The 17,720-nt window shown below is 52.1% G+C and overlaps 1 protein-coding gene across 3 annotated transcripts in view; it reads left to right on the top strand.

Moving 5' to 3' along the window:
• The window catches only part of STK35 (serine/threonine kinase 35), a 95,902-nt gene that overhangs the window by 31,323 nt on the left and 46,859 nt on the right, over positions 1-17,720 (top strand). Inside the window, exons 4-5 of one of the 3 annotated variants that reach the window (XR_004313173.1) lie at positions 78-104; positions 963-5,493. The exons of 1 other annotated variant lie outside the window; for it this stretch is intronic. The gene's annotated coding sequence lies outside the window, so the exon portion shown is untranslated. Of the gene's footprint in view, positions 1-77; positions 105-962; positions 5,494-17,720 lie in introns of those variants that run through there. One more of the 3 variants, XM_032461982.1, reaches the window with a different exon arrangement.

Raw genomic sequence — 17,720 nt, 5'->3', positions numbered from 1 at the left:
GGCTCAGACTGGGAAAGTTGGCTGGGCAGGGTGGGGGCTGGCCCAGGGCTAATCTCTGTGGTCTCTTTGTTTTCCAGATCTCCACTAGAACAGGCCCCCAAAAGGTAGGCTGGTCTCGTTCCTGGATCCTGGCACCAAGGCCATTCCCAAATAATAGTGAATGATAATACAGCCAGGGACTGTTGTCAGTTTTACATATGTCAGTTCATCTGATCCTCATAGTAACCTGTGATGTGGTCCAGGTGATGAGACCAAGGAACCAGAGGACTGAAATTTGCAGAGTCAAGTGGCAGAGCCACTCTGTGCCAGAGCCTCGTTCTAACCACGGCAGGGCACGGCAGCACGGGGCGCAGCACTGCCCCTGGCTGTGCACCTTGCTCCTCTTGTGCCCTTGGCAGGTGGCCTAGTGCAGTTCTCACATGCCTGGGCCTCATTTTTCTTGTCTCTAAAATGGGATGAGTAAACTTGAGAGAGTTGCTCTGGAGTTTCAGTCCAACACGATTAGTCAGAGAGGGTGGAGAGGGGAGGGTGGGGAACTTGCACTGCCAAGGCTGCTGGACCGACCAGCTAGAGTCCTGTGGCACCTTTCTGCTAACAGTGTGCAGAAGCCAGGAGAGGGGAACAGGGTTTGAGGTCAGATTTGTAGCTGGGGCCCCCATGCCTGGACTTCCCACCAGAGTGCCCCTCAGTCGATGGGACCTCAGGCATGTCGATTGACCTGCACCGCAGTTTATCTGAAAAAGGAGAATGACGTGTCTAGTGTCTATTGCAGGGCGGTCGTAGTGAGGCCAGATTCACTCCATGTAAAGTACTTAGAAACCTCCTCCCGCTCCCCCAGCACCGCCCAGCTCCTCCTGAGTTCATCTCGGTTGATCTGAGTTCACCTAGTGGGGATCTGGAGCTTGGAGGTGCCCCACACCCGCTGACCCACGTCCACTCTTTCCCTGCATTCTGTCTTTCAGGTTGATCCTCGGGACCCACAGTCTCATCAGATCTCGCACAGAGGACGGCAGAGGGTACAGGTTGTGGCTTGGCCGGTTGGCGATCTCCCGACAGCTGGGTCTCCAGCAATGTGAAGCTTTTGTTTGGGTTTTCCCCCGCCTTTTAGTTGCTTAATTTTTTTGTTGTTGTTCTTTTTTTTTTTTTAGTCTTTTTCTTTTTTTTTTTAATTTAAACAATTAAGACTTCAGAAGAGCTATGCTGTGGACAGGCACCAGTTTCTTTAAAGAAACCCAATATGGACAAAGCATATGTATAAATTTCATTTTTAATTTTTACAAGGGATTAGGGAGCTATTTTATTTTTGTCCTTTATTTTCCGTATCTTCTTTCTTTTACCCATCTCCTAGTTCTGCTTATAACACCTCACTTCCCCAGGGAAGGTCTGCCTCTCCATGTAGAATTTGGGGATCTCTCCTGGAATGGGGGGCAAGAAGCCAGAAGGAGGCCTGTATGCTGCCTCCCACCAGATGCAGGAACTGCCGGACTCCCTGATGGGCGGTTCCTTGCTGGCCCTTGGGCCTTGTAGATGATCGGAAGCCAAGAACCACCTGGAAGGGGAAGACCAGGGCTCAGCCAGGAGAACTGGAGAAAGAAGATCGAAACTGCGGGTTTGTCCTCCATAAGCTGTTGGCAGCCCCAGGACACACCAGGACTTACAGCGGCGGGACTCTGTTCCCTCTGCCGCCCTTTATACCTAGGAGCTCTGAGAGGGGAGGGACAGAAGGTGACCATCTTGTACTTCCTGGCAGGTGGGTGGCCAGCCCACCCCAGCTCTACAAGCCTGCCTTTCTGTTAGTGACCTTCCTCCTGGAGGAAGAGTCCCAGGAAAAAACTGTCGTGCCAAACCTCTGTCCGGGACACAGCTGGGTCTTTGGTGGGCATCTGTCACTCCTGTGAGGTCAGCATCCATCACCTACTGCCTCCTGGATCATTGTCTTCCCAGGTGTGCCCACCAGACATCCAGGTTGTCAGAGACCTCCCCCGAGTCCCTGTGATCCGGTTGTGACCATTGCCATAAGAACAGGGTGTCCTGAGTGGCTACCACTGTCATCTGCTCCCAGTGACAGGTGTGCCCTGTGTGCCGGGCCCCATGCAGTGACGGTGTCAGGCATCATCTTCCTCACCCCAGGGACTCACTGTTAGGCACCTCCCTCAGTGTAAAGGCGTCTCATGGGGAAAGGGTGGACCTGCCCAGAGCAGGGAGCCTACCGTGCCCCTGATCCCACCACCGTCTGTACAGCCTTTCTCCCGCCCTCCAGCACTGCTCCTGCAGCCCCCTCCTCCTGGGCCTCTCAAGTGGGGTGTCCTTGCCCCTCGCTCTCCCTTATCACCCTTCCCTGGAAGCCCCTCGGCTACTCCAGAACCTCACCCACCCCATTGTGGCCATGCAGGAAAGGGGAAAGGCATTCTTTGTGTTTGTTTTTGTTTCCTGTTTTCTCTAAACCAGCATAGGATGGATAGGGGAGGTGCTCGAGGGCGTCTCAGTTGGTGTGTGACCAAGGGGGCTTCCCCTCAAAGCCACAGCCCTTCGCCTGGGGAGTTTGGGAGAGACCAGCACAGCGTCAGCCCGAACTCATGGACTCAGCTGCTCACGTTCTTCCCGCCTTTTCACGCCCTCACATCCCAAGGCCGCTTCCTCCTCCTGGGCAGATGGCTGGCTGTGGTTGGCAGCATCCGGCAGGGCTGCAGGTGGTCGGCAGGCCCTTCCCTTCCCTCGGCCGAAGTCCTTTGTCATCGCCTGTCTCTTCTCTCTCCTCTCTGACTTCTCAGCCACCCCTTGAGAGTCCCCTGAGCTGCAGCTGGGAGGCCGCACCCCAGATCGCAGCAGGCGCTCCTTGCCTGCCCATCTCCCTGCCCTCCCTGGGGCAGCTGTCCCTCTGCACGTGGGAGAACAGTCCCCAGACTCAGCACCCCCAACTCTCCCTGGCCGCAGCCCTCACTCTGAGGACCTAATGAGGGTTCAGGCCTAACAGGTTTTTTGCCTTTTGCTCGTCTTTCCCTTCTGCCCTCCCCCGGTCTCTTCACCCCTGACTAAGGCCTTGGAGCTGTAGGTCACAGGTGGCCATACCTTTTGGGTGAGGTGGGCAGCCTGGGTCGAGGTCACAGCCTCCATGTACCCTCATCTTGCAGGACTTCCAGCCCATCCCTGCTTCGTGGCAGACCCCTGTCCCTTGTTACCCCAAGTGCCTGACTCCTGCCACCCCTGCTTTCCACTTCGTCTGCCTCGGGCGCCCTGCGGCCGGCCGGATGTCAGCCCTGTCAGCCCACCTCTGCCCAGCTCGGGCGAGCCTTGGTTAGACCCCGGAAGCCTCTCCCTCAGCCCGTCTTCATCTCTTCCTGCCTTTTATCGTCTCCACCTGAGTCTTGGGCCTGGCAGCCGCTCTGGGACACAGCATCTCAGTGCCACCAAGTCTGTTAGTGCCGTCCAAGTTCTAGGAGTGTCCAGCCCTCATTAGCAGTCAGTTGTTCTCTTCTTGGATCTGTGAAAAACAGCCAGTTGGAGGGAGGATCTGGGCCACAGCCATACGGACCTGAGCTCTGTCTCCCCTCAGTGAGAGGAATCAGCCGGACAGATCATAGTGCCTTATTCCACCCCTACACCCCACCCCGGACCCGACTGCCCAGCCCAGCTGGAAGTCCACGGCTTCTTTCTCCCTGTCTCTGTCCATCTGTCATTTAAACTCTCACTCCCACTCACAGATAGCCACCTGGGAAGGATTCCCCCCCTGTCCCTCATCCCTTCCTGAGAGCTGTAGCCAGGCACACAGCTCCCCACCCAGCCCAGGGCTCTCAGCAGCAGCTTTCGCTGAGGACCGAACTGTGCTTCAGACAGGGGTGCTCTCGGCCTCCTTCCAGCCCGCAGGTCCCCCGCCTCTTACCTCTAGCCCGGAGGATGCACAGTCTCTGCCTTTGAGACCAGCTCCATCTGACTCCTCCTGGGCACCGGGACTAGGGTCACAGGCCTTAGCCTCCTCTCATCCCAGAAGCAGTAAGACAGAGAACGGGAATTCCTTCTTCTCACTCGGATGTGGTTTGCGCCCCACAGCTGCCTTTCCGAGGGAGTGTATTCAATGTTTACTTAAGAAATACCCTGTTTACAGCTGGAGGAGAAACGTACCCAATGCTGGGTGGAGATTTAATCCCTGGAGGGGGCCTGGCCTACTTCATGGCACTGCCGGTGGTGACCCCAGAGTGAGTGAAGGCAGGGGGCTGGGGCGCTGGCCCTGCGCCCCGTCTGCCCCCGCCCCCGATCCTGCGGTGCTAAGACCACCTTCCTCACGGCCTTCCTGCCCTTGGACATTCCCTGCCTCCCTCGTTCCCTTCCTCCAAGCGTCTTGGCTCCTTAACATAGCAGTTATCGCCTAGAAAACCAGTGTTTGGAGCAATAAGATTATTATTATTTTTTGCTTGAGTCTTTTTCTAAGAAAAGGAGAAGAGCTGGCATTGTGGGAATCTTTCTTTTTTTGCTGTTGGCTGTTTACCTTTTCAGAAGACAGATCTTACTTGGGTGGATGTCTGGGTTTCAGCCTCGGGGTATCTTCAGGAAGCTTAGAGAGGCAGGGCCTCCACCCCTAACTGCCCCCGCCCTGCTCCGCACTGCCTGGGCTCCCAGCCCTGCCCACCAAGCGCTCCGCTCTCCCTGCCTACCTGGGGGGCACTGGTGGCTCTGCCTCCGAGTGGGGCTCTTGGGTTCTTGCTCCTTTCCTCAACCTGGGCCTGTCTGGTGGCCCCCAGACAGGCATTGCTGCTGGAGTCTCCTAGGACCTGGCGACCTGAGAACGCGCTCTGTGGGCCCCAGGCCTGGGGCTGAGGCACAGCCTTGTAGACATCCTGGGCCGTCTGATCCTGCCCTGCCCAGGCCTAGAGGGCAGGGGCTCCTGTCTGGAGAGAGACCCTGGAGGAGGGGTGGGATCAGGGACTGGGAGTGTGCCGTGAGGTCAGCTCGTGTCAGCCTCCACAGCGGTCAAGGGATGAGTCCACTGCCCTCGGTTCCCAGAGCCCCCACCAGAGCCCCCAGGACGGCAGCGGAGGTGGGAAGGAGGCCCCGTGTCTTTCCCATGAGAGGCCACAGGAGGAAGGGAGTTTATTTAGGGTCGTTTTAAAGCAATCTTTTTGTGCTCCAGGCGCCTCTCCATTAGGGCAGAGGAGTTTGTTGCAATGATTTAACACTCGTGTGGGGCCAGCTTGGGTGTGAGGGAGGATTTGACCCAGGCACAGAGTTAGTTACAAAGACTAGTTAATAAATCTATTTTTCTTTATTTTCTTTTTTTGCACAGAAGCTGGTAATCTAGGACCTACGTGTGAACAACTTTATATATGAATATTTTTTGTACTTGGTTTACTTGGGTTGGTATGATACATTATATTTAAGTTCCTTGAACACTGTGGATCCCCCTAATGTGTATGAATGACTGAGGCTTTGTAAATTAAGGGACGTTTGTGTGAATAAAGTTATTTGATGGGGTCAAAGAAGCCATACGTGATTTGAAAAGCAGTGCTTTGTGGTTTTGTTGCCTCCTGTTTGGAGGAGCCTGTTCAGGGCTCGGTGGGTGAGGGGTGGGAAGATGGGACACCCTGCTGCTTGGAGAGAAAACGCCTGGTGGCTGTGAGTGGCCTTCCCACTGCGCCCGGGGCAGGCACTGGGCAGCAAGGAACCTGCACGTGGGGGTTGGGAGGCCACACCAGGCCTGGTCGGCCCTCCCCAGTGTCCCAGGGCCCAGCCAGCACTGCCAGCCCCTCCAGACATCTCCAAGGCCCTTCCAGCCACCGCAGCAAGGGGAAGGGGGCTCTCCCCTTGAAAAGCTCAGCAGGGAGGTGGGCTCTCAGAGGGGCAGGGCAGCTCTGTGGGTGGAGGGGGTAGCACCCATGTCCGGAGAGCAGTGGTTGGCATGGGGGTAAGAGAAAGGGCGTGTAGCCATCTCCCTCTGCCTGGCCAGCAAATGCCACATCCCGTGAGGAAGGGGGATGGGCATTTATTAAAGGCCGGGTGCTTCTGTTACCTCCACTGGCCTGCGTGGTGGGTGTGTGTGCCCCTCTGCTGATGAGAAAACTAAAGCCCAGAGAAGTCCAGAACGCTTGGTGCACCAGGAGACCCACATGCCGCATGCCGGCTGGGACGGCGATTCAGCCTCGCAGCACGTCCCTCTCAGGTACAGGGGCGGTGATGATAGCTACCTTCAGGGCAGTTAGAGGTTAAATAATAAGAACCTAGTATTGGGCCCAGTACTTCGCACTCTCAATAAATGGTTCTATAGTTCCCTCTTCCCGAAGAGAGATTTGGGATCCTCCGGAAGTCTGCTGGACCCCGAGCTCTGACCCGGCACCTCAGCCTCGGGAAAGCTTGCCAACCCGGTCAGGTTTGGTGCTGGACATGGCGCCCACCATCCGGGCTTTTCCTGAGGAGGCCTGGTGAGCAGAGGAGTAACAGCCGCAGGAGGACAGTCAGGACTTTGGAATGTAGGTTGGGAGAGAAAGATAAGACAGGCTTCCTGGCCGATCTGAGAGTCCGCATGCTGCGTTCCAGGCCCGAGCTTTGGTGTCCAGTAGCTTCTGCTGAGGAAACTTCCTGCAAAGGATACATCTGTGCTGAGCCCGGGCGCTGGCCTGGACCTTGGAGAAGAACGACCCACAAGGATGTTTCTTTTTAGTAACTGCTGAGATTATTCACCCTTTTGAAGTGTGTAGGCTAGTGGGTTTTAGTATGTTCAGAGTTGTGCAACCATCACCACTAATTCCAGAACGTTGTTATTGCCTCAGAAAAGAAACCCATGCCCATCAGCAGTCATCCCCTCCCAAACTCGTGCCCCCAGCCCCAGGCAACCGCTAATCTACCTTTTGTGTCTATGGATTTGCCTCTTCGGGACGTTCCAGATAAACGGACTCATACAATAGTGACCTCGGGGCCGGCTTCTCTCACTTCATGTTGTTTTCAGGGCTCGTCAGTGTCCTAGTGTATATCAGTGCTTCGTTCCTTTTTACTGCTGAATAGTATCCCATTGTATGGAGATACCAAATTTTTTTACTCACCCTCCAGTTGATGGACATTTGGATTGTTTCCATTTGTTGACTATTACGAATAATGGAAGCATTCCTGTACAAGTTTTTCCATGGGCCTGTTTGTAATGCCCTTGGGCACATACATTTATGGCAGAATTGCTGGGTCATACAATCACAGCATAACTTTTGAGGACCTGCCACATTGTTTTCCAAAGAGGGTGCACCATTTTACATTCCCACCAGCCACGTGCGAGGGTTTTCCTTTCTCCACATTCTTGCCCACACTTGTTACTGTCTTTGTTGTCACCCTAGCGGGTGTTATGAACGTCTATGGCCTTGCACTGCCAATGGTGGGTGAGGGGAGACTAGCAAATAGTTACTTAGATTCAGATCCAATCAGGCGCTAGGTGCAGGGCTCAGAGAACAGACTGGTTCTGCTGTTTGTTGGCTCCTTGACCTTGAGGCAGATGGCCTTTCTGATTTCATTTGCCTCTCTGCAAAATAGGAAATACCCACCTCATATGCTGGTTGGCAGGACTAAAGGTTTTTCATGCCACATACATGGTTGGCACCAGAGCATTTCCATATCTCCCCGTGTCCTGGGCACTGGGGGGTTAATTTGGGCAGAGATCAGAAATGAGGGGGCTTGAAGGGCCACAGTGTGTCCGATTTGGGCCTGGGTGATGAAGAATATGGGGCGTATTGCTGTAACACGGGGTCTGTTGAGGCCAGACTGCAGAGGAGAGAGGTGAGTCCCCCAGGCCCTGGAGGGAAGAAGGGTCTAGAGCGCCCAGAGCAGGCCAGTGTCCACTCCAGTGGAAGGGGAAGTTAGGCACCTGGCCTTCACTGACAGTCCCTTCCACCCTGCTTCCTCATGTCCCTCTAGTTCCAGCCTCTGGCTTAACCACTTGGTAAATACCTGCTCTCAGTCACCTACTCGGTGCTTGTGAACCAGGCAGGCCCTGCAGGCAGGGGGTTCCAGGTCCAGAGGAGGAAGGACTCGGAAAAGCCAGGCACATCCTGGAGTGCCAGGCCTGAGACAGAAGGATGTTCTGGGGCTTGTGGACTAAGGCAGGGTGGAGCGTGACCCAGGCCCTCCGCCCTCTCCAGGCCGTGCTGTGGCCCGTCCACCTGCAGGGCCCTGACAGACTGCAGTGAGCACTGCACCCTCCTCCTTTTCTAGCCTTTTGACTTGGAGAGTTGTGGCATCTCCCCACCTCCCAGGTGGTTTTCGCCTCATGTCCCACCCCGAGGAGAGCCTATGGCCTTGAGACCCATCCCTTGGTCCAGCCTCCAAGCTTCTTGGATCATCAGTGCTTCCACACTGAACACCTAGTAACAGCTCCTGACACTAATGTTCGGGAAATGCAAAACCAGATCATCTTTGCAGCTCTCAGATCCTAATTCCCTGTCAGGGGACCTTAGCCGCCCCATCCTGTTTCACCTGGGGGCTGGAATCACTTCCCTCTTGCAAAAGCCTCCAATAATTGCCTCTGCTTGGTCTACTTGTTCCTTAAGGGCAATCGGAATATGAGGAATTTAATAACCGTGGTCTGGGTCTCCTGCCAAATGCAGTAAGGCCCCAGCTCAGACAACTCGAATGTGGTGAGAACACAGAGAGCAGCTCCCCCAGCCAGCAGACCGAGGCCCCTGCCAAAACCCTCGCATTCCTGCTTCCCATGCTGGCAGAGCCCTGCTGCCCTCCAGCTCATGCTCACCCGATGCGATGAGTAACTCAAGGTCTGCTGGGAGGCACCTGCAGTCAGCAGTGCTGACCCAGGCCCTTCTGAGAGCCTGCCTGGTTTGGAACTTGCTCTGCCTCTTTAAAGACAGCCCATGGGGCTGACTGCATGAAGTCATCAGGGGTCCCATCTCCTTCTGGCTTCTTGCTCCAACGTCTTCAGCAAAGGGCCTCCACCTTTAAGGTCACCTCCCGGTCCAGGAAGCCTGCTGGAGCTTCGGGCATCTTCCCCTCATCCCAGGCAGCAGCAAAGAGGGAGGGAGGAAAAATGAGCGCCCCGTCCTTTTATGGCACCGTCCCCCAAAACCCCTGCCACCCTGCCACTTACTTCTCATTGGCTAGAACTTAGCATGGGGCCACATCTGGTTCCAATGAGGCTGGGACCCAACGGGGGCAGTGGACCAACCTCACTAAGGTTGAGGGGAGACTGAGTGTTGGGTCGGCAAGTAGCGAGCGTGCCTCTGGTTCATTCTAATAAAGGTTAGGCATCACCATTATTAATAATAGCACCGCAGCCTTGGGTTCAGAAAGAAAATACTCGAATTAGCCAGAGGGGATCCGGGGCACCTTACTCAGAGCTGGGGCAAAGGGCACCTGTGCGGTGCATCCAGGGGGACTACCTGCTGCTGGGAGAGCTGTCAACTTGGGTTCTTCCCTTACTCAGTGACTCTGTATTGAGCGCCGTCCATGTGGCAGCACTCTTCTAGGACAGGAGATACAGGAGAGATGGGTGAAGAGGCAGCATTTTGTGACAATTAAGAGAGTGGGGTCTGAAATTCAGTGCCTGGGTTAGAGTCCCAGGTCTGCCACTTCCTGTGTGGTCCTGGGCAAGTTACTTAACCTCTCTGGGCTTTGTGGTCTTCACTTCTAAGATGGAGAATGTGATAAACATCATCACAAGATTATTCTGAAGTCTGAATGAATTAAGACAAATGAAATACTTTGAACACTGAAAAGAAAAAAAACACTGTGATCTCTTCAGTGAGCTCATGGAGCTCCTCGACATCTAGTTTGCTTTCTTCCTTTCGCCTTGAGTATCCACTGAGCACCTATTCTGCTGGGCACTGCAGACAACTCAAAGATGAAATACATCTAGACCAGTATTCCCTCATCACAGGGATGTTTCTGAGCCCTCAGCTGTGCCAAACTCCATGTCCCAAGCTGACAGTCCTGAAGGAGCCTAGGCGGAGGTGTAGAGTCAGGCGAGGGACACACAGAGAACATATCCTGAGAACTTTGGTCCAGGCAAGATAGACCTAAGGGGCTAAGAGACTTTCGTTGGTCCCAGTCTCCCGGTGGGGTGCAGCCTGTCCCCATCTGTTTCCCATAGTTCTGGATAGGCATCCAGGCCTGTGGAGGGGACTCAGGAGACAAGGCCACCCAATTCCAGCATAGAAAAGTTGTCCTTTGTTTTCCCAGGTCATCAGATGAGCAGTAATCGGGGAATAAAAGATGATTAGCCGTGGATGCCTGCAGAGCTGAGCCAGCCGCCCTCACCCCAGAGTCCAGCTAGGTCTCTGCTCTCAGGGCCCCAAATTCACTTCCCAGGGCCATTTCTCTGGATCCTCCCTCCCCACAGCACACACACACACGCACACGCACACGCACACGCGCACACCCTATTCTTGAGCCCCTCACCCACCCTCCCCAGCCAGCTTTGGAGAGTAGTTAATACACTGAGTTCTGCCCGCCTGTGTCAGTTATTAATTTTTTGCCTCTCGTTCTAAAGTCTCCTTCAATATGTGCTTTAGAATAAACAACAGAATTCCTTTAAGAGTTCCTTCTTTAAAGTGAGCACAATTTTAAGCTCTCCGTAGAAGACTCTGGAGGGGCATGGCAGGAGGGAAAGGCCTCCTGGAATTTCCAGCTTGGGGAGGGAGGTCTGCGGTGGATTCCTATCCCAGCCACAGGCACAGACTGCAATCCATCTGTGAATTTGCAGCCTCAGCCCAGTGATAACCTTTCCACAGCCCTCTTGAAACCACAGCCCCCTCGTGACCTGCACACAGTTGCCTGTGTCCTGGAGAGTCTCATGTACCTAGCACTGCTCCCTCTGCAAGCCTGTGTGTGGCCTGGGTAGCCTGAAGGCCCCCACTGCCCTTGACACTATTTGCTAAAGGCCTGCTGTCCCTACAAGTATACACTCTGGACAGTTGTCTAGTGAGTGCTTGCCCGGAAATTCCACAGCAGCCCCAGCCTGGTTAAATCATCAAACTTCTCTGCTATCTGGTGGCTGAACTATATACCTTTTCCAACAAGGGCTAAACCCCTTCAGATCTGTCCTTCTTGAACATTCATGCAAAAGCTACAGCTAACATTATACTTAATGGTAAAAAGACTGAATGCTTTCCCCCTAAGATCAGGAACAAGAAAGGATGTCCACTCTCACCATTCAACATTGTCCTGGAATTTCCAGCCAGTGCAAAGAGGCAAGAAATAAGACTAAAAACAGAAAAGCATGAGATTCATGAGATTAGGAAGACGTAAAACTGTCTTGATGAGCACACGACATTTATGTAGAAAATCCAAGGTGGGAAGGGATAAATTGGGAGTTCAAGATTTGCAAGTACTAACTACTATATATAAAGTAAATAAAAAAAAACAGATTTCTTCTGTATAGCACAGGGAGCTATACTCAATATCTTATAGCAGACAAAGATTATGAAAGTGAATATATGTATGTATATGTATGACTGAAACACTATGCTGTGCACCAGAAATTGACACATTGTAACTATACTACATGTCAATAAATTAATAAATAAATTAATTAATTAAGGTGCTCTATTTGGAAAAAAGGAAAGAAAATCCAATAGAATCTACCAAAAAGCTACTAAAATTCATTGAGTTTAGCAGGGTTCCAGGATATGAGATCGATATACAGCAATCAATTGCATTTCTCTGTGCTAGCCATAAATAATCAGAAATTGAAATAGAAAGGATAATACCATTTACAATGCCATCAAAATATGAACTACTTAGAAATAAATCTGGAGAGCTACAAAATATTGCTGAGAAAAATTAAAGGAAGCCTAAATGACTGGAGAGACAGAATTTCATGATTTGCGGACTCCACATTTGCGAATTCACATACCCTCTGAAGTTCATCTGTGACCCCGAGTCTGTGATGACAGTGCTGCTGCAGTTAGTGATTCACAGGATGCACAGGGGAGCCCGGGGCGCACGTCCCAGCTGATATAAACAAGGTGGCACTTGGCTGTCTTGATTCCGACTCTCAGCAAGAGATTTGAAAAGACATGTAACAAGAGAAAATAAACAAATGGCAAATAGCATGTGAAAAAATGCTCAACGTCATTTGTCATTCATTTAAAAACAAGTTAAGACCACAATGAGATAATCACTGGATATCTAATGTAATGGCTAAAATTAAAAAAGACAGAAAATGGCCATCTTGGTGGGTATGTGGAGGAAATGGAACTCTCACACTCTGCTGAAAGGAATGGAAAATGGTGTAACCAGCTTGGAAACACATTGACCGTTTCTTAAAAATTAAATGTACATCTCCCATATGATCAAGCTATTCCATTCCTAAGTATTTAACCAAGAGAAAAAGAGATATATGTCCATATAAAGACTTACATGAGTGTCCACAGAAGCTTTATTTGTAATAGCCACAAACAGGAAACAACCCAAATGTCCATCGACGTATCAACATACAGATGAGCAAATTGCATACATCCATGTGATGGAGTGCTACTCAGCGACAAAAAGGAATGAACTCTTGGCACACCCAACAGCATGGATTAATCTATAGTAACTATGCTGAGCGAAAGGAATTAGACATAAAAAAGGAATCATATGAAAGTATGATTCTATTTATATAAAGCTCTGGAAAACGCGAACCAATCAATAGTAACTGAAAGCAGACCAGTGGTTGCCTGGGGATGCTGGAAGACTGGAGGGAACATTAGGGAATGAAAATGAGGATGCCCGAGGAGGCTTTGGTCAGTGATGGGTATGTTCACTATCTTGAATGTGGACGCGGTTTCATGGGTGTACACATACATCAACAGTTATTAAATTGAACACTCCAAACATGTGCAATTCACTATGTCAACTGTGCCTCAATAAAATTGTTATTTAAAAAAAGCTGGGAGACACAAGATTCAGTTTGAAGGGACTCCCACAGGCTAAACCTGGAACAATTTGAACATCGAAAAGAACAATGGTGATAATGAATTTTTAACACATTGACTAGCAATAATAAGAGAATGCGTGGTAATGCTACAGAAAGAGGGAGGGGAGGAAGAGGAAAGCTTTTCCTTACAGAAGAGTGTAGAAAGGGTAACAGAATTAGGAGAATTTCCATATTGCAGCCACCAATGCAGTAATCGATTCCGGCAAGGAATCCATAGCTTTCACTGCATGAAAATCTGGGGAGAATTCACACAGGATATTCACACAGACACAAATATCATCATTCATTACACAGATGAATTGCTTACAAGGGGAGAGATTAACTTTCCAATGGAGAGATCCGTTGGAACCACTTTAATCAAATGATCACATTTAGCATCACTGATGACAAGATAAGCTGGCATGACGCCCTCCTTATATAATGTGCCGGAGGGCACACAACCTCACCTCTGTAGAGCTGTTACCCAAAATGTTCCACCCGAATCTAATCATGAGGAAACCATCAGATACGCCCAACTGGAGGGACATTCAACGTGACAACTGGGCTATCTCTTTAAAAATGTCAATGTCATGAAAGAAAAACTAGGCAGCGTGGAGGGTGCAGTGGACACCCTCATTCCAGGTCAGGCACTAAAGGAATGTCACAACCAAGAGAAGTTCCTGATCTTGATAGAATCCTGGGTTGAAAAAACAGTCCAATTGAAAGAGCTGTAAAGGGCATTGTCAAGATGTTTGGGGAATTCAGAATATGGGCCACATGATAACAGATTTTATGCTGATTTTATTGTAACAGTGCGTGATGACACTGTACCGTGACGACGTGAAGCATTCTGGTTGCTTTGGTGTTTGGTGTTTTTGTTGTAGAGGAGAATGCCCTTGTTTCTGGGTGGTACGCACACGAGTACGTGCTGATGTATTTAGGGGTGAAATTGTGTGACAGTTCCACCCGTACACCTCCATACTTGTCCTGTCTATCTGCCTGTCTGTCTATCTCTCCAGGGAGAGAAGAAAGAAGGAAGGGAAGGAGGATGATAAGGAAGGAGAGGAGAGAGAGCGAGAGAAAGAGATAGAGAGGGAGAGAGAGAAGGAAGTGCGTATGTGACAAAATTCCAGCGATAGGTGAGCCTAGATGAAGGGCATATGGGCGTCCATTGCAAGCTTCTTAACTTTTCCGTAGGTATAAGGTTAGAATTGAAGTTAAAAGCTGGAGGGGAGTAGGTAGGGGTAGCTGCCCCATGGAGGGTCTTTCCAGCTTGGTGAATTGGCTTAGGGCTCAGACCTTTGAGCACCAGGCAGTACCTGGGCCCCTCCAGACCGACCACCACCTGCTGCTTCTTTCTATTCTCAGCAGCCACAGCCTTTGGCCTGTCTGGCCTAGGCCACTGGTGGCAGGATGGTTGTCCCCTCCAGCCCGGCTCCTCTTGCTGCCCTTCTCTTCCAGAGTCCCTGGGGTGGCGCTCAGAATAAAGTGCTGGGTGAGTCGTCGGGGTGGGGCCAGACATGGAGAAGCATCACAGTGGTCCCTTCCAGCCCCTGCCACAGCCTCGGGAGGTATGAGGCCCCCAGCTCTGCTGGTAGATGGGAAACCATGTTTGCTGACAGCCGGGCTTGCCCTCGGAAACCCCACGTGGCTTCTCTGGCACTGAGGGTGACAACTCAAGCCCTATCATGGCACAAAGGTCCTGGGTCTGCCACTGTCCCCTCCCTGACTGTCTTCTCTCCTCTTGGTCTCACTCACCCCGCTCCGGCTCCCCAGCTCACTCCCTCCCCTCTTGTGGTTTTGTTTCATCTTTCTCCTGAGCTCATGTCACCAATTTGCCTGCCATTGATCTGACGTGTTTACTTCCTGTCTCCCTCGCCAGAATGCCACTTTCCAAGGGTGGTCGGTTTGACTGTCCTGGTCCCTGCTGTATTCCCAGCACTTAGAAGTGTGTCTGGGATATGGGAGGTGCTCACTAAAGACTTCCTGAGTTACTGATGCCTGCCTCCCTGTCCGGACAGTGTGTGCATGTGCGTGTTGGGTGGGCTGGGGCCAGCCGGACCCTCACCGGAGACCCCTTTCCTGGGTGTAGGCAGAGTTCTCAGAGGGCTGGGTGGATGCCACTCGCAGCATCAACATGTTACATAATCTGGCACCAGGCAGGGTACGAGGAGCAGGCAGGGCCTTTTATTACGTGTTCACCCAGAGAGGCTCCCCAGGCCGTGTCCCGAGCTGCCAACCCTTCAGCTTTGTGCTCCCTAATTGCCACGACAGGCCTCACCGCCCATTCTCTGTGCCCACTGGCTCTGAAAGGAGGATGCACAGACGCTCAGGGCCTGGGAGGCGCTGGTATGTCCCGGACACTGTTGCCCAGGGCCTCGCCCCGCCTGGGCAGTGGTGACCCAGGAGGCCGAGACTGCCCGTCCCCCTGCCCACACATGCCCAGGGTGAGATGCTGCCTGTCTGCCCACTGACCTTTCCTGAGCTGGGACTCATGGCCTGAGCTGCCAGGAGAGGCACAACCCAGGGCCTCAGGCCTCCCCTGCCCACAGAGTGACCCAGGGCAGGTCACGGGGCTCTGCCAGCATCGGCGTCCGCTTCTGCTACCAGGCAGTGGTTGTGACTGAACTCACAGCGTTATGGACGCATATCAGGGCAGGTGGCAGGGCGGGTTCCTGCACAGGTGACCCTTGAGCAGAGGCATGGCTGAAGTGAGGGGTGAGGCAGGTCAGGGCTGGGGAGGGGGGAGCAGCAAGTGCAAAGGCCCTGCATGGGGGACCTAGAGAAACAGGAGGTGGCTGGCCAGGGTGGAGCTGACCGCCCTCTGACACTTGCCCTCTTCTTCCCACCCCCGGGGCAAGGATCCCAGAGTCTCCCTCAGCACTTGCCCGGTAACAACCAAAGCTGCCCATGCATCTGCTCTACGAGGTGGGCACCACATGGAACCCACTGCGCAGATTAGAAAACCCAGGCACAATACAGTGAAGTGACTTGCCTAGAGTCCGGCCGCTGGTGAGTGGCAGAGCTGGGATTTGAACCCCAGCAGCCCTGCCCCAGAGCCGAGCCCTACCCTCTGCTGCCCTCCAGTCAGGACCAAGGGAGGCTGAAGCCTGAGGAACACAGAAAGGGCTTGACAAGTGTTCCTCATCCTCACCTTTGTACATGGTACGACCACCTGGATGGCTCTTTAGGACACTGTTGGATCTGACTCGTGATTTTCGTGCCCATTTTACAGATGAGAAAACCAAGGAGCTGTTAAGTTACTAGCCAATTTCACACAATTAGAAGATGGCAGAATAGGGATTGATCTTGGGTCTGTCTGATGCCAGAGCTCATGCAGACCCAGAGGAAGACAGTTTCTTCAATGCCTTCTCTACATGACCAGTAAGTGTCACATAGAGGAAGAGGGGCAGAAAAACCTGGTGGGCAGCAGACCAGGCAGGGGGAGGGGAAACGAAATCCAAGGCTTGTTTTACACTTTGGGGTTTTCTTCTGGATGGAAAGAGTCATTCATTGTTGAGATGGCCACTGTGTTCCGCCTACTGAAGCATCTATAGCCAAGGTAATTGGGGGCCTCTGTCTGGACACTCAGTCCCTGAAAAGAATTTTCAGGTATTTTTCAGCCAGGAGCGCTGGATTCTACTTAGAATGTAAAATGCATGTGTGAAATGTTTTCTCTGAAGTGGGAATAGGTAATTGATTTTTTTTAAAAAAAGAAAGCAACCTTTCTGGGCTTGGGGAAGCACTTTCAGGTCCCTTTCTTACTTTTCTGTGCATAAAGGCGATTATCCCAGGTCAGCTCTCCACACAGGCAATGGGACTCGCTAATTTTGCACACCAAATGTTTCACTGTAGCTTTTCCTTTTTGCAAGAAGGAGTATTGTATCAGCTTGTTTCACACCAGAGAGAAAAATCAGGTCCCGCCTTAACCTGCGGATTGAGGTGAGAGATTCCAGAGGGTCTGGTACATCCTCTCTTTGCCTCTGCCTAGGGCAGCTGAGAGTCAGGCTCCCTCTCTGTGCCTCAGTTTCCTCATCTGGACACAGTGATCATCCTGGCACCCACTGCTAACAATCCCTGCTGGCGGTGGATGGTGAGAATGGCCACACAGGGCCCCTCCCTCTGTCCGTGCTCTTTGGTGTTTCCCCTTCTCCCTGACTCCAGGCGTGGCCATGTGACTTGCTTTGGCCAATGGGACAATTGCAAATGGGACACAAGCAGAGGCTTGCAAAGCATGTGCTACTCTTTGAGACTTTGAGACCATCCCATGAAGAGCCTGAGCTAGCCCCATGGAGGATGTGGACCAGGAGAGACAGAACCAAGCTGTCCCAGCTGAGGCTCCAGACCAACCAACCTGTCAACGGCCAGACAGGTGATTGAGGCCATTCTAGATCATCTAGCCCTGAAGAGCTGGTCCAAACCAGAAGAACTCCCCCAGGAAACCCATAAAACTGTGAGAAATAATTGTTTGTTTTAATCTACTAAATTTGGGGGGACTGTTTTGTTCCACAGCTGCAGCTAGCTGATACATCACCTCTTGGTCTTGTATCTGTTAGGTTCTTTGGGACTTGGGTAAAAGGAGAATTTAGTGGGGGATTATTGGGGATCACAGAACAGAGATGAAGCCTGGAGAGCCAGGCTTGGAATCAGGCAGGAACTGAAATAGTGGCTACCAGATTGTCAGTCCCTCCCTGTTGAAAGGCCACGCCACCAAAGCTCCCATCCTTGCGTCATCTGCTCAGGAGTCAAAAGCCCATTAGGCTGCATGCAGTCACATGCCCAGCCTCGGCTGTACCCGTGCAGTAAGAAGCAGGGCCTGAGGGAAAGACACCCACAGGGCGGT

Source organism: Camelus ferus, chromosome 19 (genome assembly GCF_009834535.1).
Source record: "Camelus ferus isolate YT-003-E chromosome 19, BCGSAC_Cfer_1.0, whole genome shotgun sequence".
Classification (NCBI taxonomy): Eukaryota; Metazoa; Chordata; class Mammalia; order Artiodactyla; family Camelidae; genus Camelus; species Camelus ferus.
This window is presented reverse-complemented; position numbering and strand designations above follow the sequence as displayed.